This window comes from Artibeus jamaicensis, unplaced genomic scaffold, assembly GCF_021234435.1.
Source record: "Artibeus jamaicensis isolate MK-2021 breed Jamaican fruit bat unplaced genomic scaffold, CSHL_Jam_final contig_484, whole genome shotgun sequence".
In the NCBI taxonomy this organism is placed as follows: Eukaryota; Metazoa; Chordata; class Mammalia; order Chiroptera; family Phyllostomidae; genus Artibeus; species Artibeus jamaicensis.
In genome coordinates this window covers 2,920,727-2,926,726 of record NW_026521859.1, presented here as the reverse complement: position 1 = coordinate 2,926,726, position 6,000 = coordinate 2,920,727, and positions in this window count along the sequence as shown.

Here is a 6,000-nt window from a genome sequence, read left to right as displayed (position 1 = left end):
AAGCTCTCTTGCTTCCCCCTGTTTGCCTAAAAGTTGGGCACATATTTCCCTTTGTGAGGTGTCCCCTGACCTCTCTCGTACCAGGAAGGGGAGGACTCCAGACTCGCCTGTCCAGAGCTGGCACTGAGAGGGGTCTGTTCTAACGAACGTTCCTACTACAACCCTATCACTCGTGAGTTCCCCGTATGTCTGCCTTCTCGCACTTACCACCCCCAAAAGCTCAGAACCCTTTTCCTGCACCTTGTCACGTCTGTGTAAGTTGATTCTCTTTTGCATAAGCCCGTGGGTCTGACCATCTCTTTGGGGGGGTTTCATTTCCTTTCTGTGAGGTCCTTCATAGGCATATGGAATAAACCTTTTTATCCTGCCGATCTGTCTTTGGCAGCTGAATTTCCAGGGTGCCAGTCATAGAACCCGAGGGCATAAAGAAATTTCCCTCTCCTACAAGGACTCCTGACACTTAGTCCTGAGCCCTACCTGTCCACGGGGCCGATGCCACACGCTCGGGTGGGTGGTGAATGAGATCCCCCGTCAGTTGCTCAGTCCTCCATCCTTGCCTGCTCCCTTTACCCAAACCTGACCTCAGCACCACTCTGGCTGCTTCCCTAAAACAGGCTTTATTTTGAGAGGGGAGGCTGGAGGCCTCCTCGATCTCGATGGCCAGCATTTGGAGGTTTCTCGGCAGCAGCTTTCAGGGTCAGTAGCCCAAAATGAGCTGCGTGGCTCCTGTGATGATGTTTCCAACCAAAGGAAACCAGACCCCAAAGGGAGACACAGCTTCAAAGAGGCTTTTGCTTACAGGACAATTACTTAGTCATGCAAACAATGCCCAGCTTGATGGCTTCTGGTAAATGCCAAGCATTTCTTAAGGACGTTATCGTTTGAAGTCAGCCTTGTGACTGCTGCACGCTTGGCATCCAAGCCCAGAATTCTTCACCTCCACCCAGAATGTCATGTCTCTGTCCTGTGGTTAAGCTCTGGCGCCTTTTGTTATCACAGAACCAATAAAACGCAGCAGGAGAAACCACAGTTCTCTGATGGAACGAGAGATGGAGACAGAAAGAACTGAAATGCAAAGACACGCGTGCGTCCGTGTGTGTGCGAACTTTGGAGTCACCACGGGAGACCGAGCCCTGCTGGGCCCTGACGGTGGAAGCTCCGTAAATGTCACAGGATGTCATGAGGACCTAGTCACAGCCCCTAAGTCCCTAGGTACTGAGCGACAGGTATAATAACCCAGGTGCTCCATGCGGTTGCTTGCTTTAGCAATTTGTCCTGAAGTCTGTCCCACCTGCTGTGGGGCCGTCCCTCCCCCTTCTGCTTCTGGAGCTGGGGAGCCCTGGAGGTGGGGCCACTCTGTGAGAGTGGACTTGAACACTTCCCCGGCTGGGGTACAGGCATGCTCAGATATGGCCGAGAGACTCGAGGAGGGTGGGGAGGGTTGGAGCAAGTGAGGCTATGGGGAGGGACAGTGAAGATCCTTGTGGACAAATCACCGTGACTGCTGAGGAGCATGGTGGAAAACCCAGGCTCAGCACCAAGACCCGGGTCCCGGGACCTGTTGGCGGAGGGCAGCACACCCCGCCCACACCACTCACCACCCTTGCGGCCAGCCCAGAGTGCATCCCTGCCGGGTGACGCCCTGGGAGGAGCCGCGTGCGAGAGGTGGGTGGGGAGCCGGCAGGCTGCCCTGTTGCGATACACCTGGTAAAGTTAGCTCTCTCGGAGCTGAGCGCTGGAGCAGACGGCGAGGGTGGCTGGCAGTCACCCGGTGCTCCCTCTGCACACTAAACATGTCGGAGGTCAAGGCAGGTTACATCACTGTGCTGCGTGGGCACTCACAGGCCAGGGGAGGGTGGCAGAGATGTGGACAGAGGCCCTGGCGGCATCACAACAGACTGGCAGAAGCAGGCCAATGTGAGCGAGCGGAACAGCAGCCAGGGAGGGGTGCGAATAGCGGTCCTCTGTGAGCCGCCCCCTCGCACTCCCCCCAGAGGGTCACAGAAATCAGAACAGGGCCACAAAGCAGGTGGAGCGACTTCAGGACAAACTGCCAAAGTGACTGACTGTCCCTGACACCTAAACAGGGATGTTAAGACATCCCTGGGCTATGCCTGTCACATAGTGCTTGGGGACTCTTGGGGATTTGTGGGGAAAGGAATGCCACCCAAGACCGCGCTTCTGGTGGGACCATGCGGGCTGCTGCGAGCTGAGAGCAGTCAGATCCTTCATACCTAGGTGGCAGGTTTTTGGGGGTTAGAAAAAGAGAAAAAGAGAAACATTACTACATCAAGTAGATGTATAAGTAGAGAGAGGCATCCTAATTTCAGAAATATTAGAAAATGGTAAAAACACATACATACTTTTTCATAGAATTGAGGTGATTGTCATGTAAACGTGGTGACATTTATATTCATCGGCCAGAGAAGGGTGCTTGTTTAGGTTACAGGAGGGTATCAGATAAATGGAGACACTGCCACACCTGTTTTAGGACGCTGGTTACAATTCGTTTTGTTCTGAGTCTCACGGTGGACTCTCTCAGGGGCCTTCGGCAAAGCCCCTTGGCTCCCAAGACTGAACATTCCCATTCAGAAATATAGTGAATTTATAGTGAATTTTAGCTTGTTATTTAAAAGAATCATATGGCGTATTATTTTCAGAATTTAAAAAGTTCTTTTTAAAAAATAGTTATTTATTTTTTGAGAGAGGGGAAGGGAAGGAGAAAGAGAGGGAGAGAAACATCCATTGGCTGCCTCTGGAACATGCCTGGACCAGGGACCCAATGTGCAACCCACGAATGTGCCCTGACCAGAATCAAACTGGTGACCTTTCGGTTCATAGGCTGACACTGAACTATGCTGGCCAGAGCTAAAAAAAAATCTTCAAGGAATAAATGTTCATCCCCTAATTTATATTTAAATACTTGAAACATTTTTGGTGAGGATTAGGTTGGCTTACTGTTTTTATTTCGAATGGGTTATACAGGGACTGAAGGGTGTTTCCATCTTTCCTTTTGTGATGTTTCCTGAGAGATGGGGAGTGATTATTTCCCTTCTTGAGCCTTTCCCTCCAAGACTTTCATGGCAACTGTTGGGAGTGACCCCCTCCTCTACCCCTGAGCAATTTCTCCTGCTTCCTGAGGTTTGGCGCATCGTTGAGCTGTGAGACAGACAGAAAATGCTATTGTGTTTGACAGCGCAGGCTCAGGAGCAGAACTCCCTGAGTTCAAATCCTGGCTCTGCCCAGTAATAAGCTAAATGTCCCAGGACAGTTAACCTTTCTCTGAGCCACAGTGTCGTCGCTAGTAAAATGAGAGTGATGATAATAGCATTGACTTCATAGTCTTGTGTCTTCAATGGGTAAACAAACAAATGGCTCCCAACATAGAATCCAGTGCATAGTAGGTGCTCAATAAATGTGAACTACTAGCTACAAAACCAGCAGGACCGCCCTGATGTAATACAATTAGAGGAGTATCCAGACAGCACATACCGGTCCTAGAATATCTCTCCATCATCCTGGCAAAGTAGATTTCCAACCATTCAAGTCACCCCTGGGCCAGATCGTTGTCTCACAGGGGTCCCTGCTAGAGGGCAGGCTTTAAATCTTTGAGGGTAACTTATTCAGACCCTGGGGCTGAAAACCAGACAGAGGGGGGAGTTCTTGCACAAGCGATGCCTCGAGAGAAGGTTCCTGAGTAAGAGAGAGAAGACACGCCCAGTTTGGGTCCAGGGGACTGGACACATGCACGCACACGGCAGTACTGAGTAACGGCTTTGTTGCTGCTGCACTTGCCTTCCTTTTGAGGTGTAATTGACATGTAACATTGTGTAAATCAATCCTAAAGGTAACACACCTTACAATGTCTTGATTTCATACATGTAAATACCACAATGTGATTACCACTGTAACATTAGCTAACATGTTTATCATGTCCCATGATTACCATTTTCTTTTTTTTTTTAGAAATTATAGTTTATTTTTATTTTTACTTTATTGATTATGCCATTACCGTTGTTCTATTCCCCCTTCATTCCCCTCCACCCTGCACCTCCCCACCCCCACCATTTCCCCCCTTTAGTTTATGACCATGTGTCTCAAGTTCTTTAGATTCTATATTTCCCATACTATTCTTGCCCTCCCCCCTATCTATTTTCTACCTACCATCTATGCTACTTATTTTCTTTACCTTCTCCCCTCTTCTCCTTCTCCCACTCCCCTGTTGCTAACCCTCCATGTGATCTTCATTTCTATGGTTCTGCTCCTGATCTAGCTGTCCTTTTAGTTTGTTTTTGTTTTAGGTATGGTTGTTCATAACTGTGAGTTTGCTGTCCTTTCACTGTTCATCTTTTTTATCTTCTTTTTCTTAGATAAGTCCCTTTAACATTTCATATAATAAGGGCTTGGTGATGATGAACTCCTTAAATTTGATCTTATCCGAGAAGCACTTTATCTGTCCTTCCATAGATCAATCTTGGTTGTAGGTCTTTGGATTTCATGACTTGGAATACTTCTTTCCAGCCCCTTCTTGCCTGTAAGGTCTCTTTTGAGAAATCTGCTGACAGTCTGATGGGAACTCCTTTGTAGGTGACTGTCCCCTTAGCTCTTGCTGCTTCTAGGATTCTCTCCTTCATTTTAATCTTGGCTAATGTAATGATGATGTGCCTCAGTGTACCATTTTCTTTTGTGTGGTGAGGACATTTAAGATCTAGTCTCTTAGCAACTCTCAGGTATAGAGTGCGATATTGGGAAGTACAATACGATGCTGTGTGTGCATTACAGACTCAGAACTCAGTCACCCTCCCAGTGCGAATCACACATGCGGTGACCAACATCTCCCCAGCTCCTCCCCCCGCCCCACGAGGGCGCCTGCTCATAGACAACAGTAAGGTTCTCACTCTTAACCAACCCTAACTCAGTACCGCCTCCTGGGTACCCTTGTGAGTTAATAACGTCTCAGAACTCAATTTTCTTTTTTGTAAAATGAAGACAACACCACTTTCTGTATCATTGTTTTGAGCATGAAATAAAGTGACATACAGAAAGCATTTGGGACAATGTCTGGCATGTTCTGTGTTCTCAATAAAAAATACCAGGAAATTTACCATATTTTGCCATGTATAATGGCCATCCATGGTTTTGTGCACATTAGACCCAGTATTAGTATACCCATGTATAATGCACACCCTTATTTTTCCCTCAAAAATTTGGGCAAAAAAGTACACATTATACGTGGCAACATAGGGCAACCTTCTCTCCCAACCTTCGTGAACAACTTCCAGCATCTCAGAATGGAGTTCCAACAGCTTGTGAACTGTGGACTTCACTTCCTCAAAGGGATGCTCTCCATCTCCCTTAGAACCAGAGCAAAACCCAAGGAGTGGAAACAGGACGGCCCGTGAAAGGTCTGCCACGGACACAGAACGAGCCTCAGCTGACAGGGCACTGACTCCAAGTTACTTCTTCTCTCAGAAAAGAGGGCAGCGTCCTGTCCCCGTCCGTGCACAAGCAAACCGTGTGCTGGCGTGAAGTCACACGGAAGGTGCGAGAAGGAACAAGAACTCCCAGTCCTTCACATCTCACCTTGCGTCAGCCAGAACACTGCGTTTCCAGATTATTGTCTGATTATCATATTTTACTTTATACTAAAGGAAACACAAGTTCTCATGACAGACAAAAACTATCCCTGAGGTTTAGCAGAGGTTGCTTAGAGTTCCAAAATAGTATTTTTCCCGGCAGGGTAAAAGGGAGCTAGAAAAGGAAACATGTGGGCCACGTTTGTTCTCCTCTCGTCCGGGAAGAACTGTTCTGGAGGTGGCCTTTATGTAAATATTTGCATGAAAGAACAAATCACGAAATCACCCGGGATCAGAGACCTTCCGGTCAGAAGCTGGACAAGTATTCGTTGTTTTGAATGTAAGGACGAAAGTTTGGCAATTGGCTCCGGTTTTAAAGTTCATGTTCTCCTTTTCCCTTGGTCACCATGGGCGATCATTTCCC